General features: G+C 35.9%; 1 pseudogene; it reads left to right on the top strand.

Annotated features, from left to right (window-relative positions):
- The window catches only part of LOC123814345, a 37076-nt pseudogene extending 22392 nt beyond the window's left edge, over positions 1 to 14684 (top strand).
- The last annotated feature ends 456 nt before the right edge of the window (positions 14685 to 15140 follow it).

The following is a 15140-nucleotide window of genomic DNA, read 5'->3' as shown; positions in this document are numbered from 1 at the left end:
TTTCTGTTGTTTAATAATTCCAACTTTGCTTAGACAAACTACTTGCCATTATTCATAACCTTACAGTACATCCTTCATAAAATTCATGACCTACATATGAGGATAAATAGTATCTTCACATAAGGAACAATAAAAATAGTGATTAAACTGTAATAATACTTACCAGAAAGAAACCAATTCATACAATCAAGTCAAAATGTATAGTTATTTGTAAATGATTGTATAAAGCCTTTAGCAACACAAAATTTACAAACAGAAAACACCAACTTTAATGTCCCACCACTGATTTTGTAGAGTGATAATGTCTTCTATAATTTTTATTATTTTAACTTTTTCATATCTATTAATAATTTATTAAGCAACTCATAAAATGCTATTATTGACTTTATAAATCGTAGGTTCCTAACCAAATACTTAAAAAAATTTAAATTCCCTGAAAATGACATGCTCTTTAGAGACTTACTGTTTAGAGAAATGCTTATGTTTTGAGATGCAAAATGGAAACTTGCATATATAAAGGGTCTTCTTTAAGTATATACTAAGAAAATGAAAGCACAGGTATTTCTTTTACATAGAATTTTGTCTTAAGATTGTAATGCACAAGACTGCTTCAAAAGGATTTTTCTCTAACTTTCATCAGACCTTAATCATTTTGAAAAAAAGATAAGTAAAAAAAGAGTGTTGCATTTAAAGTCCAGCTCTTTTAATGAATACAAAGCATGGGTTAGTTATTTCAAACAGGTTTATAATATAAGGGAGAAGGCCATAAAATACATCCAAACTGACTACCATCACTTTTCAGTTAATTCTACAATTATTCTCTGTTCTGTTTTCTTAAAGGTGAATTTCAGTGTAACTGTTAAGAACAATATTTTCCCTGTAATAATCAGAGGGTTTTTAAAAAATAATTATTTTCTCAGACTTGCTAACTTGAAACCTTGATATTATATAAAGATATATTAATTATAGGAAACATCAATCATTACATTGTTTTAGGTAATAATTAACCATAATACATTAAATTAAAGAGGTTGAATATACCACGTTAAGAGCCCTCATGTATTTCTGGTGCAAGTGTGAACTGGCAACAACTTTGAAAGCTAACATTTTCTCCCAAAGATGAAAACTCACATGGTTTGCGACCCCAAAATTTTACTCCTAGGTCTTTCACAACAGTAATGTGCACATGTGTTCATAAAAATGTATTAAAGTATTCATAGCAGCATTATTTTTAATAACCCCAAACTGGGAACTACCCAAATGTTCATTCCAGTGGAATAGCCACTCATCAGCAATGGGAATGAACTACCTCAAAGGGCACACAAATTCACATATCAACTTACAAACTCAATGTTAAATAAAATAAGTCAGACACACAAAAAAGTACATATGATATGATTTCATTAATTAAAATGCAATGTAGACAAAAGTAATCTACTCCATATAGTCAAAAGTCAGAACAGTAGCTTCTCTTAGGGGTGGGACAAATTGTGTCTAGAACAGAGAAGTGAAGGGGCTTCTTTCTTGGTTATATTTTATTGATTATGCTATTACAATTGTCCTGATTTTCCCTCATTTGCCCCTTTCCACCTAGTACACCCCACTCCCTCAGGCAATCTCCACACCATTGTCCACATCCATGGGTCATGTGTATAAGTTCTTTGGCTACTATATTTCCTATACTGTACTTTACATCTCCATGGCTATTCTGTAACTACCTATTTGTACTTCTTAATCCCCTCACCTCTTCCCCCATTCCCTCACACCATTTCCCATCTGGTAACCATCAAAATGATGTCTGTATCTATGATTTTGTCTCTCTTCTTCTTCTTTGCTTAGTTTGTTTTTTTTATATTCAATTGCTAATAAATATGCATTTTTGCCATTTTATTGTTGATAGTTATCATCTTTTTCTTAAATAAGTCCCTTTAATATTTCATATAATAATAGTTTGCTGATGACGAACTCCTTTAGTTTTTTCTTGTCTGGGAAGCTGCTTTATCTGCCCTTCCATTCTAAATGACATCTTTACTGTGTAGAGCAATCTTGGCTGTAGGTCCCTGCTTTTCAAGACTTTGAATATGTCTTGCCAACCCCTTTTATTTTACAAAGTTTCTTTTGAGAAATCAGCTGACAGTCTCATGGGAACTCCCCCATAAGTAACTTTTTTCTCTTGCTGCTTTTAAGATTCTCTCATTAACTTTAATCTTTGGCATTTTAATTATGATATGTCTTGGAGTGGGTCTCACCATTCATCTTCTTTGGAACTCTCTGTGCTTCCTGGACTTGTGTGTCTATTTCCTTCATCAAGTTAGGGAAATTTGCTTTCATTACTCTTCAAATAGATTTCCAATTTCTTGCTCTTTCTCTTCTTCTTCTGGTACCCCTATGATGCAAATGTTGGACTTCTTAAAGTTGTCCCAGAGTCTGTTCATACTATCCTCCTTTTGGGGGGATTCTTTTTTATTCTTCTTGTTCTAATTGGTTGTTTTTGCTTCCTTATGGTCCAAATCATCGATGTGATCCTCAGCTTCATCCACTGTGTTGTTATTTCCCTGTAAAATGTTCTTTATTTCAATCACTGCATTCTTCAGTTCTGACCAGATCTTTTTTATGCTGCTGAGGTCCTCACTAGCTTCTTGAGGACCCAATAGCCAATGTTTTGAACTCTGTATCTGATAGATTGCTAATCTCTATTTCATTTATCTCTTTCTCTGGGGTTTTGATATGTTCTTTCATTTGGGCCATGTTTCTTTGTCTTCTTGTTTTGGCAGCCTACCTGTGTTTGTTTCTATGTATTAGGTAGAGCTGCTATATCTCCTGAACTTGGTAGAGCAGCCTAATGAAGTAGGTTCCTTGTAGCATTCAGTGCCACAGCTTCCCCACTCAAGATGTGCCTTTCATGTGGGCTGAGTACACCCTCCTCTTGTAGTTGAGCCTTGAATGCTGTTAACATATCAATGGGGTGGATTTACCCAGGCCAGTCAGCTGCAAGCACTGGCTGTGACCACTTACCACCAGCCTCCATCCTCTGTGGAGGACCAGCTGTGCAGGGGCAAGGTGGTGGTTCTCCAACATGGCCTGTAGCTGTCCAATGGGTGTGTTGGTCCCAGGCTTTCCTGGGTGGTACAGGCCAATATCAGCCCCCAACTGTTTTGCCATGGACCACCCTGCCTGATGTATAAAGTGATCTGAGATGGCTGCTACTTGTGCTGGCCCTGGAGAGTCCTAGGTAGAGCCACACTGTGAATCTAGCTGGCTGCTGCCTATGCCAGGCCTCCAGCTCACTGAGGCCAGCTGTTACTTATTTGATAGGATTTTGGAAGTTGTGAAGCATGAGCTAAGACCAGCCATTCATATGGCAAAGTCACAGTTAACAGTTTTGCTGGGTCTGTAAGTTGTGTGGGGCAGAGTCTTAGGGCTCTCCAAGGTGAGTCAAACAGTGTTTACCAGCTTGATGGAGTGTCAGTTATGGTACCAGCCAGCCAGGTCTACTGCTCTGTGGGGAGAGGGCTCAGAAAGGACAAAATGGCCTCTGCTCAGCTTGTTGCCAGATACTTCATTTCCTCCAAGTACATTGCTGGTGCCTTTTGAGCTACTACCTCAGTGCTGGAGCTCAGAGTAAGTGAATCTAAGTAAGACCGTGTATGGTTTTTTTTATGAGAAACTGCTTGGGGCTCCAGAGGTTTCTTCCATCGACTCAATTCCTGCTGATTTTTGCAGTCAGAAGTTGTGGGACTTATCATCTCGGCACTGGAACCCTAGGTTGGAGGCCTTAGTGTGGGGCTGGGACTTATCACTGCTGAGGTATCCCTCGTATCCCTCCCAAATTTTTATCCACTACATGTGGATATGGGAGCAGCCTGTTCTGCATCTACATCCCTCCTATCACTCTGGAGGCTGTGGTTTCCTTAATTCTGTAGTTGTTAGACTTCCATTCAACTTGATTTCTAACAGTTCTGAGTGATGATTCTTCTATATTTTAGTTGTAAATTTGATGTGGCTGTGTAAAGAGGTGAGCTATGTCTGTCTACACTGCCATCTTAATGAAAGAGTTTCTGTTATGCTTGTTTGTAGGTGTTGTTCACAAGTGTGTGTATACTGTGTGAAGACATAGTGAGCTGTATACATTCATGTGCATATCTCTATGTAAATTATTTTTCAATAAAAATTTGTATTGTAAAATAAAGTTCTTCCAGTAAGATAATTTCATTTGTTCATTTTAGTTCATATACAGTTTTTCATGTTAATGTTATGATAATCAGCAATTAATTGTACTTAACAAGAAAGCCATTATCTTCCTTGCAGATAATTTTTATAAATTAACTACCTACTCATTCCTAGAACAGGATGCAAAGTTGAGGTCTACAGTGTAGTTTCATTGCATGGCATCAGCACTGCTGTAGTGATATCACTATTCTTCCTGATAGGCTTAACTAGATCAACACACCTGAAGAGAACAGAATAAATACCTTATACCACAGTTTAAAAAGTCATTGTATTCATAAACATTAAAATCCTCTTCTCTAGCCCTGGCTGGTGTGGCTTAGTGAATTGAATGCTAGACTGTGAAACAAAGGGTCACCAGTTCGATTCCCAGTCAGGGCATGTACAGGCCAGGGTTGCAGGCCAGGTCCCCAGTAGGGGATGCATGAAAAGCAACCACACATTGATTTTTCTCTCCCTCCTTTCTCCCTCGCTTCCTCTCTCTCTAAAAATAAATCAATAAAAGCTTTTTTAAAATCCACTCCTCCAGAGAATACAACATAGTTAACTAAATTTGCATCCTATTGAAGTTCAAAGTCATAACTTTGTCCTTAAAACAATAAGTATGTAAAGTCAATATTATTCTTGAAAATTCCCCAATAAAGTGCACACCAGATATCGAGTTTAGACTCACAGTCCCTACAAGATAAATGACTTTTCCTTTAATATTAATTTGGTCATTTTTTCTCTAATTAAACATGAGATAAAAGAACTGGCCTGCATTTAGAAGCATATTATTAAAAGGAAACACAAATATCAGAATCACATCAGCCTCAGAGGCACCTGGGAGCTGTACTTACCTGAGGTAACAGTTGATCTATAGTGCCCAATTCAGAGTTCCTGTAAGACATACACCTATTGGATGATGTGGCTACCTGAATTATATTTATTATTTAAGTTATTTTCTCTTTCATTCTCTTCCAACCTCCACCACTGGCCCCAATGTGGTGCACCCATAGTTGAATTCACAAAAATTAGTTCCAGATATAGGACCCTACTGTACTATGAAAAGGCTCGAATTTTATAGCCACACAGATCTGGAATTAATGGCTAAATCTGCCACTTACTACTTATTGATAAACTTTAATTCCCTTGACTGAAAATGGAAATAATATCTATCTTACATTGTAGTGCTAAAGATGAGAGATACATGTATATGAAATACCTTATGTGTTGTATAGTATCTGGTACATCGTGAGTGCTCAGTAAATTACAACTATTGTTACTATAATGGGATAATAAGAAAATAAATAAAAGACACAGAATTATTATCATCTATTTCCAAAACAAAGTTAACTTAAAATTAATTACCCTTTTTCAAACTGTTGGGAAAAAAATTGTGATTTTAGTTATATTTTTCCCCCAACTTAGGATCCTCCTGAAGCTCAAGACTATGTGTCCACAGTGGTTTCCTTTCCAGGATCTTTTCCCCTGGAATATAGTTTAAAAGGCCCTCCCACAGCAGGTGTTGTCTGTTTCCCAGCACTTTGGATTCAGGCTGGCTTGGAGCAGGACTGGCCAGTAGAGTGCAGCAGATGTGGGTGCAGTAACCATTCCTGGCTTGGCCCTCACGTGGCTGTATAAGCTGTCATGTTGCTACTGGGTACTCTGCCTCAGTCATAAGAAAAACCTCAGGTTACCCTGAAGGAACAGGGTAGACAACATGAGTCAGTGACCAGTCAGCCTAATTGAGGTCCCAGATGTGTACAAAACCCCAACTAATGAGCAAAGCCACCCTGCAGCTCTATTGTGGTCACTTCCAAATGGCCACAGACACATGAGGGAGACCAGCCCACACTAGAATTGTCCAGAAGAATCATGAGCCAAATAAATGCTTGTTATTTTATGTCATCACAACTTGGGTGTTTGTTTTTTTTTAACACAGTCATACTTAACTAATACAAACAACAAAGTAGTCTCTCATCGGTCCTTCAAAGTTTTTTTTTAACCCTAGAACATTAGTTGCAATATGAAGTATAGATACAACATTCCTGTAGATTATGTTATATGTTCAGACATTCCATAATATTCCAGTGCGACATATGTACACACAAACCCATAGTTGGTTCCATAAAAATATCTCTCATTGGCTTGCATCAGAATCTTCTACATTTGTTTCTCAATGAAGCTTCTGTAGACCTACTGTGACAAAGCCAAACTTAAGCCCTAATTAATAGTGTAATTCAGTCATTGTCTATCTGTTGTGTTATAAATAAATTATTTAATCAACATGCATATACAAGATTCTTGTCAAGGTATTGGCATAAGTACTTTATTCAAGATTTGATGTATAATTAGGAGACATCTAATTGAGATCAACTTTACTCTCCCTTTTTATAAATATTTTATTTATTTATTTTTAGATAAGGAAGGGAGGGAGAAAGAGAGAGAGAGAGAGAGAGAGACATTAATGTGCGGTTGCTGGAGGCCGTGGCCTGCACCCCAGGCATGTACCCTGACTGGGAATAGAACCTGAGATTCTTTGGTTCACAGCTTGTGCTCAATCCACTGAGCTATGCCAGCCAGGGTTACTCTTCCTTTTAAGATGTAAATTTATATGTATATATAGTAAAAATTAAATTCATATTCTTTCTCTGTCTCATTCTAAAGGAAATATAATAGCCAATTTCTTACATACCCTTTCAGAGATATTGAATCTGTTTGTATACATCATGTGCACAAGCAAAATTAAATATATGATATGTATATTTGTGTGCTTGTATGCATATTTGCTCCTGTAAATTTCGCATTAATTTTCATTAGTTTATTTTGGAAATCGAAACATGTCAATATGTACAGATTTTAAGGCAGAACCTGAAACAAAACAAGCAAGTCAATGTACACAGTTATTAATGCTATTGAGCAGCTACGATCACAAATCTTCAGTGTCTGGAACACTGTTAAAGCTTCAGATTTTCTATTCACATTTCACTCTTTTTATTCTTTTCAATGAAGAGACAGGATATGATTGCCAGAAAGTCAGGGTCCATTAGACACCATTTATCTCCCTCTATTTACACCAACATTTGATGAATTCATGCAATGCTTAGCCCTCTAGTAGTCACTGATTTAAATAAAATCAGCCCCCAAGTTTGTTAGGACAGAGAAAAGTGAACTTCAATTTGGATCAAATTCTTTAAGTGTATAATTCTTTTTTAAAAAAAAATCATTTTTTTGCCTTAATGATATTAGCAAGTCTTATATTTTCTAAGGATGCCTATGTGAAGAATCAATCTATATCCTTAAAAGAAAGTTAAGTGCTAAAGGAAGCAGCTGAACTATCAAATGTCTGAGTCTGAGGTATAGACCCAAACCCCAGAAACAGATCATGCAGATGAGGGTACACCAGTCCTGAGTCCAAAAATCTAAAGCCATGTTTACTCAGTAGTGAAGTTTACACAGCTAAGAACTCTGCACCTTTAGAGGAAAGTTTGTGGCTTGATAATTTCCCTTCTTGAAACAACCCTTAAAAATTGTGTAATGTACCATAAATTCACCTAAATTCATTTTAGCACCCAGTACAGAAAAATATCAGTAATAGATTTCCTAAGTTTTTTTAAACAGTTTTCAATCTGTTTATGATATTGAAAAATATATAGGTTGTTTTATTGTTTTTGTTTTTGCTTGTTTTGGTTTCTTTGGTTTTTTCATTTTACCACCTCCTTCAGATAGTGATGGCTGAGTTCTGAAGACATAAAGTTAATAAAACAGTAGCAAGTTATAAGAAATTGAATCTTCAGTTCTTTTTTTAAATAATCAGATTAAATTCTGGGTGCATTTTCTATCATAAAAATTTCAAAGAGCTTGATATCTGGGACAGATTTTTTTAGCAATGTTACAGGAACTAATGTAGGAGGAAGAAGGGGAGAGGAAAGGAGGAGGAAAGGAAGGCGGAGAGGAAGAAGCAGGCAAGATGAGGGTGAGAGGGAAAGGCATCAGGGAAGAAGGAAGAGAACCAAGATATCTTACTCCTAAAACTAGTAACTCCATGAAGAAGCAACTCTATTAGAGAGAGATCTTTAGCTTGCTTTTGAGCACTAGAAGATATTCTTATCTCCACTTTCAACTGGAAAATTACTGTGTATGCTGTTTTTGTCACAGATGAGGCAGCAAATTTTCTTAGAACACAAACAAATGGACTTCAGAGAACTATACACTGCAGACAAGGTGATGGCTACAAAAATAACAAAAGCTTTAGGCTTATTTCTCAGTAGACAAGAGCCTATAAAACAGTGAAAGTTTCCAAAGAGAAATCTGAAACAAAAACTCCATTCAAGGAAATATCCGGAAGGTGGGGGTGGAAAACAGTTTATACTATTTTTTCCTTTATATTTTCTCTTCCTTATAATTTTGGGAATATCATCATGTCCTATATTCCTCCCATACTATTAATGCTCTCAACTTTCTGTTCCTGCCTGGCAGGGATCCATCAATCCACAGCTTTTCCACTATTAAATCTATTTCTCAATATAGGTCACTTGAGTCAAAATTACTCAGTTATAGATAAAATATAATCCTGCACTAGAGGAACATATTTTTATCTCAACATTTGAAGAGTTGCCTTCTTTACATTCCACAGTGTTAATGGAGGTTACACTCATAACTCTTCTAGAAGAGACTATAATTTAGAAATCTACTCTTCCCTTGATAATTACGCACAACCTCTATTAACATAAAATGAGAATTATGGGACAGAGGAGACATGATCAGACCCCTTAGTTTAAACTAATGGTGAAAGTTGTCATTTGTCCATTTTGTGAAAGTCCTCTCTGAAGGCATGCCAGCATTTATGAAAATGCCATTATAACCCCCATAACTATAGCCTGGAGCCCACACTGTGAGAAAAAAATTAAAAGAAGCTCTATATCAAGTCTGCATGTCATTGTCACTGAACTTTCCTCATTCTTTATTTTAAATAACAGCTTGTTGTATTTCATAATAAAGGAGATTCACTTTGCTCATATATAGCTGACCACAAGTAATAGTTTATTTTTCTCATTATCTCCTATTGCTGTTGAAGAAGGACGTAATGAAGATTTTACCCTAAATCCTAACTTGAGATTAGATCATTGAAAATACAAACTATTTTAGATATTTAGCAAAATATAAATGCAAATTTATTATCTATGAACATCTATGGCATATTTAGCAAAGACCATAATACTTAGACAATTCTAATCAAAACTAAATTTTTACATTTTTTAAAAACCCATAGAATATTCAAGTGGCATAATGTACATATAATTTAGGAACTTCTACCTTTAAATTAAAGGGTTTTCCGGTAAAAAATGTTACATAATTCAAGAAAAGTTATATTATTCATAGTACCTGTTTTTAAAAATAATATGAACTATAACCCAACCAGTTGAGCTCATGGAGTTATCAGAGTTCTTTATGACAATAGTTCATTCAGGTGGAGAACCTTTTTAGGCAAACACATATGTGGCATTCAGCTTGGGGTTGAGGTTGTGGTAAATGAGACTCCAGAACCCTGAGGCCCTGAAATATATAAAATAGATCAACTAATGTATTTTATCCTTAGAAAAGTATACTCACTAATGACCTATTTACTCTCACATTATTTTTATCTCATTTTAGACATGGTCTGAAAAATTTTAGTTATTTTATTTTCCTGTGCATGAGCTATTATTAAAAAAAAGAGAATTGGGGAAGGGAGCTAGGTGGAAGTGGAAGAGGGTTTAGGGATATAAATGGTAATGGGAAACAGTACAATAAAAATGAGCTATTAAAAATAAGAAAGAGAAGGGGAACTTTTAGCAAAATGCAGGGTCTATCACTGAGAGAAAGGACACAGAATGATATAGCATCTGGCACAAGTATTAAAAAAATACAGCTGTCCACATGGCTCAATAATAGCAAAAAAGATAACCATAAGTTATCTTACACAAAATACAAAAACCTATTGAAAATACTATTTAAGATGACTGAGAAAGCTGTAATTCATTACAGAAAGGCTTTCATTCTATGGCTGTTTGTTGTTAAGGTTTTACTCACAGAGAGTACTATAATCAGCTAAGCAAGCCACCTATGAGGATTCAGACTTCCCAGTTCCATAAGGTAAACAAGGTTATCTTGTGTGCTTGATTATGAGCTATCAGAAATTGATTTCATCTGACCCATATTAAGTCACTACACTTGGAAAGGTGCATGCCAAGGAAGATGCATGCAGAATGAGTGACCTTATTGTACATATTAGTTCAATTTATCATCCATTCAATTTAATTCATTCATTAATCCAGTCACTAATGACAATAGCTGCTAGAAAAATTTTAAACCTATTTTTATATACTTTCTCACCCTATGTAAACATAGTTTCAACAAGGAAAATAGATGACAATAAAAATGGCAAAAATATGCAGTACTTGTTGTTTCAGGCACTGTTCTAAGCCCTTTACATTTTTATGTAATTTAATCTTACAACCTTCTTGTAAAATAGGGACAATTATCACTCCTAATTTAGAGATGAGAAAACAGATTCTTTTTAAAATCAGTGTTTGAAACTCTGGATTTTTTTGGTTGTAAATGGCAAGAAACTCAAATAAAGCTAGATTAGGTAGAGTGGGTGAGAAGGACATATTTTATTCATTCATCAAACTGTAAACACACAAGTTCAACTGACTCTAGAACAATGTTCCTGGGCTCTGCTGCACTCAGTTTCTAAATCTTATGCCACATGATGGCTGCATTCTGAGGCTGACCTTTCTGCAGGGCACTGAAAACAGCAGCAAGTAACCCCAACATTCTCTTTCATCATTGAATAACTAAATCTCAGTAAATTTCTAACTAGCCTGGCTTGGACCTCTGTCCATTTCCTTATCCAATCACAGCAAAGAAAATCTCCCCTAAGAGCCTATGAGATTAACTGCCTGACTAGGATTCTGCTGATTGGGTAAAAGCAATTGCCCAAAGGAAAAAAAAAAGAGAGAATGTTTCATTACTTGAAGAAAGGGAAAGATATAGTGGACAGGCAGAAATAGTATTTGACAAGGCCTGGCTTGACCCACACTTCTTCATGAGAATGCTCACATTTTGTGAAGGTAACAGGTACTGGGTATCAAGGGCTAATTATGTGTCTAGCACTGTGCTAAGCATTTCACATGCCTTGCTTCAATCAATCCTTGTAACTAATTTGTGGTAGACATTACTGTTATTATTTCCAGAAATGATACATAATATGTACCAATTTACCTGTATCAGTTATTTATGTTAGGGCTCTGTATAATTGCCCTGGCATCCTTTCAATTTTTCTGGTTCCCATACATACGGTTGATGTATTTTGAATGAGCAGTCTTGGTTATTTCTAATATTTCTGTAAGGCAACTGAGACTCATGCAATCACATAATTAAAAAAGGTAAATGGAGTAAGGAAAAACCCACTAGTAAAAACTCAGTAAATGTTATTCATTATTTGTGTTAATTTCACCAGAGCAATAGACATAGCAAATACTGAAAGTTAATTTTAATGATCTTTCAATTGTTTAATGTATAATTTACATGTAATAAAATGCACTCATTTTAAGTGCACAATCTGATGAGTTTCACCCAAATACACAGTGCTATAACTACCACACACCTAAGACAGAGAGCATTTTCCCATTTTAGTACATTCCCTCTTGTTCCTGTTCTACCCATCTCTTTCCTCATCCCTGGCAACTACCAAAAAGATTTGTCAGTATAGTTTTGCCTTTTCTTGAATTTCATATGAATGGAAGCATAAAATATATAGTGTTCTCTATCCAAGTTTTATCATTCAGCATAATGATTTGAAAGCCATCTATACCATTGCATCTATCAGTAGTGGGCTCATTTTCATTGCTGAATACTATTTCATCATTAGGATATACCACTCTGTTTCTCTATTCAGCCAGTGTTGGAACTTGTAGCTTACTCTGTTTTCTGGATATTACAAGTAATGCTACTATGAATATTTATGGATCACTACAAATCTTATTGTAGAATTATGTTTTATTTTTCTAGGGTAGACACCCAAAAAAGGAAATGATGGGTCATAAAATAAGTGTGTATTTAAATTTATGAGAATTACCAACATGATTTTCAAATTGTCTGTAACATTTCTGCATTTTTGCCAGCAATGAATTAGAGTTCCATTGGCTTTGCATCCTTGCCAAGGTTCAGCATCCTTACTCTTTTCAAATTAGGCATTCAGGTGGGTGTCAAGTGATTGTTCTTTGTTAATTTAATTTTCATTTCCCTGATGTCCACTGAAACAGACCCCACCAAAAATGGAATTATTTTCTGGAGGGTGGGCCTTTTGTAGTGCAGGCTTCCCCCACTGAGAAAGTTTTAGGAACCTATCTGTATCAGTGTACTGGCTGGCATTTTTGTGAAAGGCTGTGTTTGACTTCAGTTAATATTTTTGAAGACTCCTTCAAGGTGTTCACCCACTTCAAAATGGATGATTTATGAGGGCATGGGCCCACATCATGCTGAGTGTTCAGCAGTTTTTGATAAAAACAGTACGACCCTCATGCCCCACTCTCCCTGTTCACCTGATGTTGTCCCAAGTGACTTTTTTTGTTGCTGTTTCCCTGGATGAAAAAAGACCTCAAAAGTAAATGTTTTGCTGATGTGGAAGAGGTGAAACAAAAAACAGCAGAAGTACTAAAAGATCTCAAAATTGAAGTGAGAAACTGTTTTGAGCAGTGGAAAAAAATATCTTCATAGTTATATTGCATCAGCTGGATAGAACTATGAATGTGACTGAAGTTTAAACATGTAAGAATAAATACACAATTTTTTATAAATAAATTCTAGTTTGGGGGGTCTCCCTTCATAATACGCTTACTGTTCATCAACTATCTTCCTCAGTGAAATGTCCATTCAAAATTCTGCTCATTTATTATTAGATTAAATATTTTCTGAGTTCTTTACATATTCTGGATATAAGTCCTTGATCAAATATATGATTTTGCAAATATTTTCTACAAATCTGTCAATAACCTTTCTATTTTCTTAATAATTTCTCAAAATTATTTTTAAATTTTGATGAAGTCCAATTTATCAATTTTTGTGATTCATAAATTTTGTATCAAAATTTAGACATCTTTGGTGAAATCAAGAGAACAGATATTTATCTGTTTTTGTCCATAAGTTTTATGGTTTTAGGCCTTACATTTAAGCTTATGATTCATTTACATTTGTAAATGGTATATAACACAGGTGGCAAACACAAGGCCTGTGGACCAAATCCACCCCTCCACCTTGTTTTATCTGGCGTGACACCTTGTTTCTACCCAGCAGCAGTGCCAAGCTCCTTGCCACTAGTTAAGGAGTAGTTACATTTATACAGCCCTAAAATTATATTCGGCCCTTTGAAGGCAATTGTGAGGCTGATGTGACTCCCAGTGAAAATGATTTTGACACCCCTGGACTATAATAAGTGTTGTGATTCCACACCCTTTTATTCCTATACTGTATTTGATTACATTACTTTTTCATGGTTGTAAGAAATGAACATAAACTTACTGGTTTAAAACAACACAAATTTACTAGTTTATAGTTTTGAAGGTTGTAAGTCCAACACAATTCTAAGTCAAAATTAAGTTGACAACAGGTCTGACTTCCTTTCTGGGGGACTTTGAGGAGAATCCATTTCCTTGCCCTTTCTAGCTTGTAGAAGTTGCCCTCATTCCTTGCCTCATGGCCCCTTCCTCCATATTTAAAACCAGTGGCATTGAACTTACCACTCACTGCCTATCTTTCTGCCACCATCTTGGTTCCACATTCCTTGCATAAAATGCCAGGGTGAAGCCACAGAAATCATCCCTGCTATAGAGCAGGAGTTACCTCAGCCCCAGGCTGAGACCAGATCTGAAACAGAATCTGACAGTAATGAATCAGTACCAGAGCTCCAGGGGCAAGATTCCATGCAGGTAACCACACAATAAGCCCAGCTAGTAGCAACAGCTGAAATCAATGAAGAACAAGTCAGCAAAGCAAAACACAGCTGGAGTGAAAATAAGTCATGAAAGACTATATCCCAAACCGGGTCTTTGATAGTTTCCAGGGGTTACTAGAGTCACTATCCAGAAATCTAAAAATATCCTCTTTGTCATCACAAAACCAGATGTCTACAAGAGCCCAACTTCATATACCTACATAGTTTTGAGGGAAACCAAGATTGGGGATTTAGCACAGCAAGCACAACTAACAGCTCCTGAAAAAATCAAAGTTCAAGATAAGGCTGTCTCAAACATTCAAGAAAATACATCAACTCCAACTCTATAAGAGGAGAGTGAAGAGAAAGAGGTTGATGAAAGAGGTGTAGAAGTTAGGACATAGAATTGATCATGTCACAAGGTAATGTATAGAGAGCAAAGGCACTCTGAGCCCTGAAGAACAGTAATAATTATTTTGTAAATGCTATATGGAATTAACAATGTAGTCATCTAAAAATGAGGAACTTTTTGTGTTTCAAAAGAGTAACTGCAGCCTTGTTTGAAATTTGTACTGTTTCTGTCAGTAAAGTTATGATTTCTTGTGGGATGAAAAAAATAAAACAAAACCAGCAACATTGGGCCCACCTGGGTAACTCAGCATACTCTTCCTATGTTAAGGTCACCTAATTAAACTTAATTCTATTTGCAACTTTAATTAGTCTTTGCCATGTAACCAAGCATATTCATAGCTTCTGGAGATTAGGATGCAGACATCTTAGGTGGTGTGGTGTCATTAATATGCCTAGCATCAACGTTGAATAGACTCTTTTTCCCCGCATTGAATTATCTTGAAACCTTTGTTGAGAAATCAGTTGGCCACGTAAGTGTAGTTCTATTTCTGGACTCTACTTGGAATCCCTGATCTATTTGTTTACTTCTAAATATGCCCATACT

This window comes from Phyllostomus hastatus, unplaced genomic scaffold, assembly GCF_019186645.2.
Source record: "Phyllostomus hastatus isolate PE091 unplaced genomic scaffold, TTU_PhHast_1.1 phas_contig_16, whole genome shotgun sequence".
NCBI lineage: Eukaryota > Metazoa > Chordata > Mammalia > Chiroptera > Phyllostomidae > Phyllostomus > Phyllostomus hastatus.
Note: the sequence above shows the minus strand (reverse complement) of the source record. Positions and strands in the feature narration are given on the sequence as shown.